Here is a 16,345-nt window from a genome sequence, read left to right on the forward strand (position 1 = left end):
TACAGACTTGTTATTGCATTTTATAGGCGAGTACAGGCTTGTTATTACATAATATAGGCGAGTACAGGCTTGTTATTACATAATATAGGCGAGTACAGACTTGTTATTATATAATACAGGCGAGTACAGACTTGTTATTGCATTTTATAGGCGAGTACAGGCTTGTTATTACATAATATACGCGAGTACAGACTTGTTATTACATAATATAGGCGAGTACAGGCTTGTTATTGCATTTTATAGGCGAGTACAGGCTTGTTATTACATAATATAGGCGAGTACAGACTTGTTATTACATAATATAGGCGAGTACAGGCTTGTTATTGCATTTTATAGGCGAGTACAGGCTTGTTATTACATAATATAGGCGAGTACAGACTTGTTATTATATAATACAGGCGAGTACAGACTTGTTATTGCATTTATAAGCGAGTACAGGCTTGTTATTACATAATATATGCGAATACAGGCTTGTTATTACATAATATAGGCGAGTACAGGCTTGTTGTTACATAATATAGGCGAGTACAGGCTTGTTGTTACATAATATAGGCGAGTACAGACTTGTTATTACATAATATAGGCGAGTACAGCCTTCCTCTTTGTATTGGACTGACGAAGCCACTGTGTGGCGAAACGTTTCCTGAATAAAGATTCCCATATGTCTCAATCTTCAACTTGTTGTTACATAACATAGGCGAGTACAGACTTGTTATTGCATTTTATAGGCGAGTACAGGCTTGTTATCACATAATATAGGCGAGTACAGACTTGTTATTGCATTTTATGGGCGAGTACAGGCTTGTTATTACATAATATAGGCGAGTACAGGCTTGTTGTTACATAATATAGGCGAGTACAGACTTCTTATTGCATTTTATAGGCTAGTACAGACTTGTTGTTACATAATATAGGCGAGTACAGACTTGTTATTATATAATACAGGCGAATACATACTTGTTATTGGTTGAATAAACCTTGGTAATAAATACCGACAAGTTGGTTTAGAAAGACACGTAAGCAAACACTATGACATATTTATTAGAAAACGTTTCGGTCCTGGGACCTTGATCACTTCTAACATACAGAGACAGAAAGACATTATATATATAGGAGGAGAGTGAGGTGTGAGTGACGCATGGTGACCTGAAGAATGTCAAGTTGGGATGAGGACGGGTAGACGATGAAATCATGTGACTCCTGTGTTGTTGGGTTGGTGTTGCTTAAGTATCATGGATGCAAATGTTTTTGAAATTTTGTAGTTTCCAGTGTTACGCTCTATAGTGTCGGTGACGGCGATTAGTGAGGCTTCTAGGCACAGTCGGCGTCTGAGGTCTGGTTCGGTGAGAACGAGTTGTGCCTCATTCCAGTTCATCAAATGCCCCGTGGAGTCTCTGTGGAGGACACAGGCGTACCTTACATCGTCTCTGTTAGAGGCATTTCGATGCCCATTCAGGTGGACTGCAAGATCTCTGCCTGTCTCGCCTACATATTTCTTGGGGCAGATTCCACAGGGGATAGTGTAGACGCCTGCTGTAGAAGTGAGAGGTGTGGGGCTGCGTTTCGTAGTGAGGTCTTTGATAGATGATGTGTTTATGGTGGAAACGTTTATGTTACTCATAGCAAGTGTGGGCGAGTATTCATGGCAGCGTCACCACATGGGAGCACTATGAACTGCTTAGGGGGCTGTTCCATGGGCGGTTTGTTGAGGATAGCTTGTGCCTTGAGTCTGCAATCTCGGATGAAGAAAGATGAGAACTGAAGACGTGTAAACGCTTGTGTTATGTAAGTACATTCTTCTTCAAGAAAACAAGGGCTGGAGATGCGAAGAGCTCTCAAGAAGAAGCCAATGAGGACTCCTCTTTTAGTGCGGGTGTCTTGGTGTGAATAAAAGTGTATAAGATTGTCCTTGTTGGTAGGTTTTCTATACACTTTGAAGGGAAGTTTGTCACTATCGGGAGATCTGCACAGGAGAAAGTCGAGAAAAGGAAGTTTGCCATCGTTTTCGAGTTCAAGTGTTAACTTTATTGATGGTTCGGCTGCATTGAGAAGGGCCTGGATATTGAGACGTCTTGGATAGAAAACCAATACATCATCAACGTACCTTAGCCAGGTAACGGTATTGGGAATGAGGGTGCTAGAGACAGAGAAATTCAGCACCCTCGGGGCATTTGATGAACTGGAATGAGGCACAACTCGTTCTCACCGAACCAGACCTCAGACGCCGACGGTGCCTAGAAGCCTCACTAATCGCCGTCACCGACACTATAGAACGTAACACTGGAAACTACAAAATTTCAAAAACATTGGCATACATGATACTTAAGCAACACCAACCCAACAACACAGGAGTCACATGACTTCATCGTATACCCGTCCTCATCCCAACTTGACATTCTTCAGGTCACCATGCGTCACTCACACCTCACTCTCCGCCTATATATATAATGTCTTTCTGTCTCTGTATGTTAGAAGTGATCAAGGTCCCAGGACCGAAACGTTTTCTAATAAATATGTCACAGTGTTTGCTTACGTGTCTTTCTAAACCAGACTTGTTATTACATAATATAGGCGAACAGACGTAGGATCAAGACTCCACTATGTCTGACGTTCAGCAGACACAGGATCAAGCCTCCACTATGTCTGACGTTCAGCAGACACAGGAATAAGCCTCCACTATGTTTGACGTTAGCAGACACAGGATCAAGCCTCCACTATGTCTGATGTTCAGCAGACACAGGATCAAGACTCCACTATGTCTGACGTTCAGCAGACACAGGATCAAGACTCCATTATGTCTGACGTTCAGCAGACACAGGATGAAGCCTCCACTATGTCTGATGTTCAGCAGACACAGGATCAAGACTCCACTATGTCTGACGTTCAGCAGACACAGGATCAAGACTCCATTATGTCTGACGTTCAACAGACACAAGATCAAGCCTCAACTATGTCTGACGTTCAGCAGACACAGGATCAAGACTCCACTATGTCTGACGTTCAGCAGACATAGGATCAAGCCTCCACTATGTCTGACGTTCTGCAGACACAGGATCAAGCCTCCACTATATCTGACGTTCAGCAGACACAGGATCAAGCCTCCACTATGTCTGACGTTCTGCAGACATAGGATCAAGCCTCCACTGTGTCTGACGTTCAGCAGATACAGGATCAAGCCTCCACTGTGTCTGACGTTCTGCAGACACAGGCTCAAGCCTCCACTATGTCTGACGTTCAACAGACACAGGATCAAGACTCCACTATGTCTGACGTTCAGCAGACACAGGATCAAAACTCCACTATGTCTGACATTCAGCAGACGCAGGATCAACACTCCAGTATGTCTGACGTTCAGCAGACACAGGATCAAGCCTCCATTATGTCTGACGTTCAGCAGACACATGATTAAGCCTCCACTATGTTTAACGTTCAGCAGACACAGGATTAAGCCTTCACTATGTCTGACGTTCAGCAGACACAGGATCAAGCCTCCACTATGTCTGATGTTCAGTAGACACAGGATCAAGCCTCCACTATGTCTGACGTTCAGCAGACACAGGATCAATCCTCCACTATATCTGACGTTCAGCAGACACAGGATCACGCCTCCACTATGTCTGACGTTCAGCAGACACATGATCAAGCCTCCACTATGTCTGACGTTCAGCAGACACAGGATCAAGCCTCCACTATGTCTGACGTTCAGCAGACACAGGATCAAGCCTCCACTATGTCTGACGTTCAGCAGACACATGATCAAGCCTCCACTATGTCTGACGTTCAGCAGACACAGGATCAAGACTCCACTATGTCTGACGTTCAGCAGACACAGGATCAAGACTCCACTATGTCTGACGTTCAGCAGACACAGGATCAAGCCTCCACTATGTCTGACGTTCAGCAGACACAGGATCAAGCCTCCACTATGTCTGACGTTCAGCAGACACAGACTCAAGCCTCCACTATGTCTGACGTTCAGCAGACACAGGATCAAGCCTCCACTATGTCTGACGTTCAGCAGACACAGACTCAAGCCTCCACTATGTCTGACGTTCAGCAGACACAGGATCAAGCCTCCACTATGTCTGACGTTCAGCAGACACAGACTCAAGCCTCCACTATGTCTGACGTTCAACAGACACAGACTCAAGCCTCCACTATGTCTGACGTTCAGCAGACACAGGATCAAGCCTCCACTATGTCTGACGTTCAGCAGACACAGACTCAAGCCTCCACTATGTCTGACGTTCAACAGACACAGACTCAAGCCTCCACTATGTCTGACGTTCAGCAGACACAGGATCAAGCCTCCACTATGTCTGACGTTCAGCAGACACAGACTCAAGCCTCCACTATGTCTGACGTTCAGCAGACACAGGATCAAGCCTCCACTATGTCTGACGTTCAGCAGACACAGACTCAAGCCTCCACTATGTCTGACGTTCAACAAACACAGACTCAAGCCTCCACTATGTCTGACGTTCAGCAGACACAGGATCAAGCCTCCACTATGTCTGACGTTCAGCAGACACAGACTCAAGCCTCCACTATGTCTGACGTTCAGCAGACACAGACTCAAGCCTCCACTATGTCTGACGTTCAGCAGACACAGACTCAAGCCTCCACTATGTCTGACGTTCAACAGACACAGGATCAAGCCTCCACTATGTCTGACGTTCAACAGACACAGGATCAAGACTCCACTATGTCTGACGTTCAGCAGACACAGACTCAAGCCTCCACTATGTCTGACGTTCAGCAGACACAGGATCAAGCCTCCACTGTGTCCGCAGACACAATACCTTGACTGGAACAACACACAAATATCCCGCACGAAGGGGAGAGGAACGGATTACAACGTTACGGTAAGATAAGATAAGATAAGATAAGATTTCGTTCGGATTTTTAAACCCGGAGGGTTAGCCACCCAGGATAACCCAAGAAAGTCAGTGCGTCATCGAGGACTGTCTAACTTATTTCCATTGTGGTCCTTAATCTTGTCCCCCAGGATGCGACCCACACCAGTCGACTAACACCCAGGTACCTATTTGCTGCTAGGTGAACAGGACAACAGGTGTAAAGAAACGTGTCGAAATGTTTCCACCCACCGGGAATCGAACCCGGGCCCTCCGTGTGTGAAGCGGGAGCTTTAGCCACCAGGCCACCGGGCCACGGTCGTATATATACTGGTTCCCTTATCTTCATGTGTAAGTGTGACTAGTAAATGATCTAAGTCGAACCAAAACGTCGTCAAAAGATTCAGTCTCCTATATGACGGGTTAATTTTGTAATGACCAAGTTCACTGATTTTATCAAATCGACTAAATTATTGTATAAATAGACTGAAGTGTTTTTTCTTGTTGGGTTCAATACAGTGTTGATGGAGCCTTAAGAACAAGGATGATGCTGCTGACAGTGTTGGTGAAGCCTTAAGAACAAGGATGATGCTGCTGACAGTGTTGGTGAAGCCTTAAGAACAAGGATGATGCTGCTGACAGTGTTGGTGAAGCCTTAAGAACAAGGATGATGCTGCTGAAATTTAATGTGAAATCTTTCTGGTATTGTTTGATAATTTGGAATCGTTCAGTTGAGATCAGTTACTTGAGAATGCTTCTTCTGATCGGCTTTAAACCTAAAACGCTGGTGTATTGTGATTATAATTTTAATTATTCATTAGATTATATTTTTAATTATATTTTTACAGAATTTTGGACTGCGTGGAGTCCAATTTAATTCTTTTTTAAATCAATTTTGACATATTACATTTTCTTTCATATATAAGACTGATTTTTTTCCGATAGTCCTGTATAGGACTTTAATTTGATGTGGACGTTGCTGTTAACGTTGATGCCAACGTCTAACACAGGAAGTAAGCAAGGAGCATCATTCTGACGAGTCTCAAAGCAGTATTTTTGAGAGGGCAACGATAATCCACCAGTGCCCGTGGCCCATGATGCCAACAAGAATTAGATAAACAATTCTGTAGATGTTCAGCTATAAACAGATTACTAAAAGTGAGAGATCACTGGTTTGGCCAGCAACTTGGGTACACCAATCACAATTGCTTTCTGTATTGTGTAATAGCCAGGAATTTGTAAATCTAAGCACATAGAATGGCCAGCAAGAACGGACCAGGAGAATTAACTGTGCAACGTGTAATGAGTATGAGGAAACCACGACTGTTCACCTACCTCCCAGCATACATAAAGGGGATTATCAATGTGTTGTAGAGGTCTGAACTCAGCTCAGATCTCTACAACACAAGTGTCCTCAGAGTTGTTAAGTTATACTATGAATTAAGGAAAGATCCTGGACTTCACCTTACGAAAGCAGACAGAGCAAATGCCATAGTAATTATGGAAAAGGTAGATTATAGGGGAAAAATAACATAGGAGACAGGGAAACTTACGCAAACTCCATTTCATGTATTCTCTCCTCGACTTTACCATGTTTACAATGGTAAGAGGTTCCGCTATAACATCGTGACGTTGGAGATGCAACATCAGGGTCGCTCTATCCCCAACATCAGGGTCGCTCTATCCCCAACGTGATGGAGAACAATAAGCGTTAGTCACAGATATAGCATGTGCTAACAGCATTTCTAAACTGTATATGTAAATTTTTATACCATGTGTTTGTTCAAGTGTATTCAGGTAACGTACAGTAACGTACAGTAACGTACAGTAAATGGTGTGTGTATTGTGTCACGTATTTGAATTGTTGGAGGTGCTTAATTCTAAAATAAATAAGGCTTGTTTTGTCGGTAAAAATGGTGACGTATTGAATGAATTCTGAAATTGGAAGTGTTATCAATATACTCAAGTTAATAACGCTTCCACTTATCTCGTTAACCGAAGAATTCTTAACACTCCGGCAGTCTCCCACCGAGATAAGGTGACCTGAGAAGAAGGAACATTCACAGTCACTCGTTCGAGGTAAGGTGACCTGAGAGGAAGGAACATTCACAGTCACTCGTTCGAGGTAAGGTGACCTGAGAAGAAGGAACATTCACAGTCACTCGTTCGAGGTAAGGTGACCTGAGAGGAAGGAACATTCACAGTCACTCGTTCGAGGTAAGGTGACCTGAGAGGAAGGAACATTCACAGTCACTCGTTCGAGGTAAGGTGACCTGAGAAGAAGGAACACTCACAGTCACTCGTTCGAGGTAAGGTGACCTGAGAAGAAGGAACATTCACAGTCACTCGTTCGAGGTAAGGTGACCTGAGAAGAAGGAACATTCACAGTCACTCGTTCGAGGTAAGGTGACCTGAGAAGAAGGAACACTCACAGTCGTTCAGTGACTGTATGGCCAGTAGAGTGCCACCAACACAGTTCAGATGGCTCTATCCACTGCAACATCTCCGTCAGAATCTAGGCACTGTACTTTTGCTGTTCTCTGGACATTAGTGTGTATAAATAAGCTCTAAAGACGTATGGATCACACAGTGCCTGGGGAATGAGAAGTAATCACGTAAGAAAGGTGAGGATAGCTCTAATTCTTGGGCCCAAGTGTTATTCACCAACATCTACCTGGAGTATACCTGGAGGTTTCGGCGGTCAACGCCCCCGCGGCCCGGTCTGTGACCAGGCTTCATCTCGTATCAAGGCATCAATACACAAATAACCCGCATTTTGGAGACCGCAACTTATGGTGACGTTCCCGTCTGAGTTGGACCATAACTAGCCACACAGTCGTCATAAGTTTGTCTTCTACGTCACAGTATTGTGCCTTTTTATGACTCACGAAATCGTAATGACACGATTAGTCTGTAAAACTTGCATTGGTGGTCACAGTGGTGGCCTATGCTAACCTTCCCATGGTGTAGAAATGTACCTAGTTGGATGAATCTTATTGTAGCCAGCTGGTCCAGTGGCTAACTCGACGATCTAAAGTTCTATGACTCTCTGATCGCGGGTTCTAACCCCGCCCGTGGTATGGTCTGTGGCTTTCTATTCTTCATCTAAGGATCAATGTCGAATGATAATCGTTAATGGCTGTCATAACACTAGACATCACTGACCATTATAAGCAGCAGAGTGTACTTATCCTACACATCAATATCATAACAGAGCAAAAAAATCCACACCAGAACACAAAAGAGCAAGTGGTTAATGCACTGACTTGTTTTAGGAATCCCATGCCATGAGTTCAAACCCCACCCTTTAGCTGAGTTGAGTAAGTGGTAACTCGTGTACAATAAATATACAACATTCATTCGTACCTCAGTTTAACTGGAAGTCAATGGTTCTCCCAACGTGGAACAACAGTGAGGTAAGTGTGGAACAAAAGTGGAACTCATCACAGTGAGTTGGATCCACTAGTCTCTCCTGTGACAACGTTCACAACTAAATGTAATTCTGCATATTGGTCAAAGTTTTGGTTGTTGTAAAAAATATGAATTAGGCTGGAGTAGTTTGTGTGTGGGGGAGTGAAGTGTGTACTGTGTGTGTGTGGGGAGTGAAGTGTGTACTGTGTGTGTGTGTGGGGGAGTGAAGTGTGTACTGTGTGTGTGTGGGGGAGTGAAATGTGTACTGTGTGTGTGTGGGGGAGTGAAGTGTGTACTGTGTGTGTGTGGGGGAGTGAAGTGTGTACTGTGTGTGTGTGGGGGAGTGAAGTGTGTACTGTGTGTGTGTGGGGGAGTGAAGTGTGTACTGTGTGTGTGTGGGGGAGTGAAGTGTGTACTGTGTGTGTGTGGGGAGTGAAGTGTGTACTGTGTGTGTGTGGGGGAGTGAAGTGTGTACTGTGTGTGTGTGGGGAGTGAAGTGTGTACTGTGTGTGTGTGGGGGAGTGAAGTGTGTACTGTGTGTGTGTGGGGGAGTGAAGTGTGTACTGTGTGTGTGTGGGGGAGTGAAGTGTGTACTGTGTGTGTGTGGGGAGTGAAGTGTGTACTGTGTGTGTGTGGGGGAGTGAAGTGTGTACTGTGTGTGTGTGGGGGAGTGAAGTGTGTACTGTGTGTGTGTGGGGAGTGAAGTGTGTACTGTGTGTGTGTGGGGGAGTGAAGTGTGTACTGTGTGTGTGTGGGGAGTGAAGTGTGTACTGTGTGTGTGTGGGGGAGTGAAGTGTGTACTGTGTGTGTGTGGGGGAGTGAAGTGTGTACTGTGTGTGTGTGGGGGAGTGAAGTGTGTACTGTGTGTGTGTGGGGGAGTGAAGTGTGTACTGTGTGTGTGTGGGGAGTGAAGTGTGTACTGTGTGTGTGTGGGGGAGTGAAGTGTGTACTGTGTGTGTGTGGGGGAGTGAAGTGTGTACTGTGTGTGTGTGGGGGAGTGAAGTGTGTACTGTGTGTGTGTGGGGAGTGAAGTGTGTACTGTGTGTGTGTGGGGGAGTGAAGTGTGTACTGTGTGTGTGTGGGGAGTGAAGTGTGTACTGTGTGTGTGTGGGGAGTGAAGTGTGTACTGTGTGTGTGTGGGGAGTGAAGTGTGTACTGTGTGTGTGTGTGGGGGAGTGAAGTGTGTACTGTGTGTGTGTGGGGGAGTGAAGTGTGTACTGTGTGTGTGTGGGGAGTGAAGTGTGTACTGTGTGTGTGTGGGGAGTGAAGTGTGTACTGTGTGTGTGTGGGGGAGTGAAGTGTGTACTGTGTGTGTGTGGGGAGTGAAGTGTGTACTGTGTGTGTGTGGGGAGTGAAGTGTGTACTGTGTGTGTGTGGGGGAGTGAAGTGTGTACTGTGTGTGTGTGGGGAGTGAAGTGTGTACTGTGTGTGTGTGGGGAGTGAAGTGTGTACTGTGTGTGTGTGGGGAGTGAAGTGTGTACTGTGTGTGTGTGGGGGAGTGAAGTGTGTACTGTGTGTGTGTGGGGAGTGAAGTGTGTACTGTGTGTGTGTGGGGGAGTGAAGTGTGTACTGTGTGTGTGTGGGGAGTGAAGTGTGTACTGTGTGTGTGTGGGGGAGTGAAGTGTGTACTGTGTGTGTGTGGGGGAGTGAAGTGTGTACTGTGTGTGTGTGGGGGAGTGAAGTGTGTACTGTGTGTGTGTGGGGGAGTGAAGTGTGTACTGTGTGTGTGTGGGGGAGTGAAGTGTGTACTGTGTGTGTGTGGGGGAGTGAAGTGTGTAATGTGTGTGTGTGGGGGTGTGAATTGTGTACTGTGTGTGTGTGGGGGAGTGAAGTGTGTACTGTGTGTGTGTGGGGGAGTGAAGTGTGTACTGTGTGTGTGTGGGGGAGTGAAGTGTGTACTGTGTGTGTGTGGGGGAGTGAAGTGTGTACTGTGTGTGTGTGGGGGAGTGAAGTGTGTACTGTGTGTGTGTGGGGGAGTGAAGTGTGTACTGTGTGTGTGTGTGGGGGAGTGAAGTGTGTACTGTGTGTGTGTGTGGGGGAGTGAAGTGTGTACTGTGTGTGTGTGTGGGAGTGAAGTGTGTACTGTGTGTGTGTGTGGGGGAGTGAAGTGTGTACTGTGTGTGTGTGTGGGAGTGAAGTGTGTACTGTGTGTGTGTGGGGGAGTGAAGTGTGTACTGTGTGTGTGTGTGGGGGAGTGAAGTGTGTACTGTGTGTGTGTGTGGGGGAGTGAAGTGTGTACTGTGTGTGTGTGGGGAGTGAAGTGTGTTCTGTGTGTGTGTGTGGGGGAGTGAAGTGTGTACTGTGTGTGTGTGTGGGGGAGTGAAGTGTGTACTGTGTGTGTGTGTGGGGGAGTGAAGTGTGTACTGTGTGTGTGTGGGGGAGTGAAGTGTGTACTGTGTGTGTGTGGGGGAGTGTAGTGTGTACTGTGTGTGTGTGGGGAGTGAAGTGTGTACTGTGTGTGTGTGTGGGGAGTGAAGTGTGTACTGTGTGTGTGTGTGGGGGAGTGAAGTGTGTACTGTGTGTGTGTGGGGGAGTGAAGTGTGTACTGTGTGTGTGTGGGGGAGTGAAGTGTGTACTGTGTGTGTGTGGGGGAGTGAAGTGTGTACTGTGTGTGTGGGGGGGAGTGAAGTGTCTACTGTGTGTGGGGGAGTGAAGTGTGTACTGTGTGTGGGGGAGTGAAGTGTGTACTGTGTGTGGGGGAGTGAAGTGTGTACTGTGTGTGGGGGAGTGAAGTGTGTACTGTGTGTGGGGGAGTGAAGTGTGTACTGTGTGTGGGGGAGTGAAGTGTGTACTGTGTGTGGGGGAGTGAAGTGTGTACTGTGTGTGGGGGAGTGAAGTGTGTACTGTGTGTGGGGGAGTGAAGTGTGTACTGTGTGTGGGGGAGTGAAGTGTGTACTGTGTGTGGGGGAGTGAAGTGTGTACTGTGTGTGGGGGAGTGAAGTGTGTACTGTGTGTGGGGGAGTGAAGTGTGTACTGTGTGTGGGGGAGTGAAGTGTGTACTGTGTGTGGGGGAGTGAAGTGTGTACTGTGTGTGGGGGAGTGAAGTGTGTACTGTGTGTGGGGGAGTGAAGTGTGTACTGTACTGTGTGGGGGAGTGAAGTGTGTACTGTGTGTGGGGGAGTGAAGTGTGTACTGTGTGTGTGAAGTGTGTACTGTGTGTGGGGGAGTGAAGTGTGTACAGTGTGTGGGGAGTGAAGTGTGTACTGTGTGTGGGGGAATGAAGTGTGTACTGTGTGTGGGGGAGTGAAGTGTGTACTGTGTGTGGGGGAGTGAAGTGTGTACTGTGTGTGGGGGAGTGATGTGTGTACTGTGTGTGGGGGAGTGAAGTGTGTACTGTGTGTGGGGGAGTGAAGTGTGTACTGTGTGTGGGGGAGTGAAGTGTGTACTGTGTGTGGGGGAGTGAAGTGTGTACTGTGTGTGGGGGAGTGAAGTGTGTACTGTGTGTGGGGGAGTGAAGTGTGTACTGTGTGTGTGTGGGGGAGTGAAGTGTGTACTGTGTGTGTGTGGGGGAGTGAAGTGTGTACTGTGTGTGGGGAGTGAAGTGTGTACTGTGTGTGGGGGAGTGAAGTGTGTACTGTGTGTGGGGGAGTGAAGTGTGTACTGTGTGTGGGGGAGTGAAGTGTGTACTGTGTGTGGGGGAGTAAAGTGTGTACTGTCTGTGTGTGTGGGAGAGTGAAGTGTGTACTGTGTGTGGGGGAGTGAAGTGTGTACTGTGTGTGTGTGGGGGAGTGAAGTGTGTACTGTGTGTGGGGGAGTGAAGTGTGTACTGTGTGTGGGGGAGTGAAGTGTGTACTGTGTGTGGGGAGTGAAGTGTGTACTGTGTGTGGGGGAGTGAAGTGTGTACTGTGTGTGGGGGAGTGAAGTGTGTACTGTGTGTGGGGGAGTGAAGTGTGTACTGTGTGTGGGGGAGTGAAGTGTGTACTGTGTGTGGGGGAGTGAAGTGTGTACTGTGTGTGGGGGAGTGAAGTGTGTACTGTGTGTGGGGGAGTGAAGTGTGTACTGTGTGTGGGGGAGTGAAGTGTGTACTGTGTGTGTGTGGGGGAGTGAAGTGTGTACTGTGTGTGTGTGGGGGAGTGAAGTGTGTACTGTGTGTGGGGAGTGAAGTGTGTACTGTGTGTGGGGGAGTGAAGTGTGTACTGTGTGTGGGGAGTGAAGTGTGTACTGTGTGTGGGGGAGTGAAGTGTGTACTGTGTGTGTGTGGGGGAGAGAAGTGTGTAGTGTGTGTGAGGGAGTGAAGTGTGTACTGTGTGTGTGTGGGGGAGTGAAGTGTGTACTGTGTGTGGGGAGTGAAGTGTGTACTGTGTGTGGGGGAGTGAAGTGTGTACTGTGTGTGGGGAGTGAAGTGTGTACTGTTTGTGGGGGAGTGAAGTGTGTACTGTGTGTGGGGGAGTGAAGTGTGTACTGTGTGTGGGGGAGTGAAGTGTGTACTGTGTGTGAGGGAGTGAAGTGTGTACTGTGTGTGGGGGAGTGAAGTGTGTACTGTGTGTGGGGTAGTGAAGTGTGTACTGTGTGTGTGTGTGGGGGAGTGCAGTGTGTACTGTGTGTGTGGGGGGGAGTGAAGTGTGTACTGTGTGTGGGGGGAGTGAAGTGTGTACTGTGTGGGGGAGTGAAGCGTGCACTGTGTGTGGGGGAGTGAAGTGTGTACTGTGTGTGTGTGGGGGAGTGAAGTGTGTACTGTGTGTGTGCGGGGGAGTGAAGTGTGTACAGTGTGTGTGTGGGGGAGTGAAGTGTGTACTGTGTGTGTGTGTGGGAGTGAAGTGTGTACTGTGTGTGTGGGGGGGGAGTGAAGTGTGTACTGTGTGTGTATGGGGGAGTGAAGTGTGTACTGTGTGTGGGGGAGTGAAGTGTGTACTGTGTGTGTGTGGGGGGGGGAGTGAAGTGTGTACTGTGTGTGTGGGGGGGGAGTGAAGTGTGTACTGTGTGTGTGGGGGGGGAGTGAAGTGTGTACTGTGTGCGTATGGGGGAGTGAAGTGTGTACTGTGTGTGTGGGGGGAGTGAAGTGTGTACTGTGTGTGGGGGGGGAGTGAAGTGTGTACTGTGTGTGTGTGGGGGGAGTGAAGTGTGTACTGTGTGTGTGTGGGGGGGAGTGAAGTGTGTACTGTGTGTGGGGGAGTGAAGTGTGTACTGTGTGTGGGGGAGTGAAGTGTGTACTGTGTGTGTGTGGGGGAGAGAAGTGTGTACTGTGTGTGAGGGAGTGAAGTGTGTACTGTGTGTGTGTGGGGGAGTGAAGTGTGTACTGTGTGTGGGGAGTGATGTGTGTACTGTGTGTGGGGTAGTGAAGTGTTTAGTGTGTGTGGGGAGTGAAGTGTGTACTGTGTGTGGGGGAGTGAAGTGTGTACTGTGTGTGGGGGAGTGAAGTGTGTACTGTGTGTGGGGGAGTGAAGTGTGTACTGTGTGTGTGTGTGGGGGAGTGAAGTGTGTACTGTGTGTGTGTGGGGGAGTGAAGTGTGTACTGTGTGTGGGGGGAGTGAAGTGTGTACTGTGTGGGGGAGTGAAGCGTGCACTGTGTGTGGGGGATAGAAGTGTGTACTGTGTGTGTGTGGGGGAGTGAAGTGTGTACTGTGTGTGTGCGGGGGAGTGAAGTGTGTACTGTGTGTGTGTGGGGGAGTGAAGTGTGTACTGTGTGTGTGCGGGGGAGTGAAGTGTGTACAGTGTGTGTGTGGGGGAGTGAAGTGTGTACTGTGTGTGTGTGTGTGGGAGTGAAGTGTGTACTGTGTGTGTGGGTGGGGGGAGTGAAGTGTGTACTGTGTGTGTATGGGGGAGTGAAGTGTGTACTGTGTGTGGGGGGAGTGAAGTGTGTACTGTGTGTGTGTGTGGGGGGAGTGAAGTGTGTACTGTGTGTGTGGGGGGGGAGTGAAGTGTGTACTGTGTGCGTATGGGGGAGTGAAGTGTGTACTGTGTGGGGGGAGTGAAGTGTGTACTGTGTGTGGGGGGGGAGTGAAGTGTGTACTGTGTGTGTGTGGGGGGAGTGAAGTGTGTACTGTGTGTGTGTGGGGGGGGAGTGAAGTGTGTACTGTGTGTGGGGGAGTGAAGTGTGTACTGTGTGTGGGGAGTGAAGTGTGTACTGTGTGTGTGTGGGGGGAGTGAAGTGTGTACTGTGTGTGGGGGAGTGAAGTGTGTACTGTGTGTGTGTGGGGGAGAGTGAAGTGTGTACTGTGTGTGGGGGGGAGTGAAGTGTGTACTGTGTGTGTGTGGGGGGGAGTGAAGTGTGTACTGTGTGTGTGTGGGGGGAGTGAAGTGTGTACCGTGTGTAGGGGGGGAGTGAAGTGTGTACTGTGTGTGTGTGGGGGGAGTGAAGTGTGTACTGTGTGTGTGGGGGGGGAGTGAAGTGTGTACTGTGTGTGTGTGTGTGTGTGGGGAAGTGAAGTGTGTACTGTGTGTGGGGGAGTGAAGTGTGTACTGTGTGTGTGTGGGGGGGAGTGAAGTGTGTACTGTGTGTGTGTGTGGGGGAGTGAAGTGTGTACTGTATGTGTGTGGGGGAGTGAAGTGTGTACTGTGTGTGTGTGGGGGAGTGAAGTGTGTACTGTGTGTGTGTGGGGGTAGTGTAGTGTGTACTGTGTGTGTGTGTGGGGGAGTGAAGTGTGTACTGTGTGTGTGGGAGAGTGAAGTGTGTACTGTGTGTGTATAGGGGAGTGAAGTGTGTACTGTGTGTGTGGGGGGGAGTGAAGTGTGTACTGTGTGTTGGGGGGAGTGAAGTGTGTACTGTGTGTGTGTGGGGGAGTGAAGTGTGTACTGTGTGTGTGGGGGGGGGAGTGAAGTGTGTACTGTGTGTGTGTGTGGTGGGAGTGAAGTGTGTACTGTGTGTGTGGGGGGGAGTGAAGTGTGTACTGTGTGTGTGGGGGGGGGGGGGAGTGAAGTGTGTACTGTGTGTGTGGGGGGGAGTGAAGTGTGTACTGTGTGTGGGGGAGGAGTGAAGTGTGTACTGTGTGTGTGTGGGGGAGAGTGAAGTGTGTACTGTGTGTGGGGGGGAGTGAAGTGTGTACTGAGTGTGTGTGGGGGGGAGTGAAGTGTGTACTGTGTGTGTGTGGGGGGAGTGAAGTGTGTACCGTGTGTAGGGGGGGAGTGAAGTGTGTACTGTGTGTGTGTGGGGGGAGTGAAGTGTGTACTGTGTGTGTGGGGAGGGAGTGAAGTGTGTACTGTGTGTGTGTGTGTGGGGAAGTGAAGTGTGTACTGTGTGTGGGGGAGTGAAGTGTGTACTGTGTGTGTGTGGGGGGGAGTGAAGTGTGTACTGTGTGTGTGTGTGGGGGAGTGAAGTGTGTACTGTATGTGTGTGGGGGAGTGAAGTGTGTACTGTGTGTGTGTGGGGGAGTGAAGTGTGTACTGTGTGTGTGTGGGGGGTAGTGTAGTGTGTACTGTGTGTGTGTGGGGGAGTGAAGTGTGTACTGTGTGTGTGGGAGAGTGAAGTGTGTACTGTGTGTGTGGGAATGAAGTGTGTAGGTGTGTGTGGGGGAGTGAAGTGTGTAGTGTGTGTGTGGGGGAGTGAAGTGTGTACTGTGGGTGTGGGGGAGTGAAGTGTGTACTCTGTGTGGGGAGTGAAGTGTGTACTGTGTGTGTGTGGGGGAGTGAAGTGTGTACTGTGTGTGGGGGAATGAAGTGTGTAGGTGTGTGTGGGGGAGTGAAGTGTGTAGTGTGTGTGTGGGGGAGTGAAGTGTGCACTGTGTGTGTGGGGGAGTGAAGTGTGTACTGTGTGTGTGGGGGAGTGAAGTGTGTACTGTGTGTGGGGAGTGAAGTGTGTATTGTGTGTGGGGGAGTGAAGTGTGTACTGTGTGTAGGGGAGTGAAGCGTGTACTGTGTGTGAAGGAGTGAAGTGTGTAGGTGTGTGTGGGGGAGCAAAGTGTGTAGTGTGTGTGGGGAAGTGAAGTGTGTACTGTGTGTGGGGAGTGAAGTGTGTAGGTGTGTGTGGGGGAGTGAAGTGTGTACTGTGTGTGGGGAGTGAAGTGTGTAGGTGTGTGTGGGGGAGTGAAGTGTGTACTGTGTGTGGGGAGTGAAGTGTGTAGGTGTGTGTGGGGGAGTGAAGTGAGTACTGTGTGTGGGGGAGTGAAGTGTGTAGGTGTGTGTGGGTGAGTGAAGTGTGTAGT

Source organism: Cherax quadricarinatus, chromosome 44, assembly GCF_038502225.1.
Source record: "Cherax quadricarinatus isolate ZL_2023a chromosome 44, ASM3850222v1, whole genome shotgun sequence".
Lineage (NCBI taxonomy): Eukaryota > Metazoa > Arthropoda > Malacostraca > Decapoda > Parastacidae > Cherax > Cherax quadricarinatus.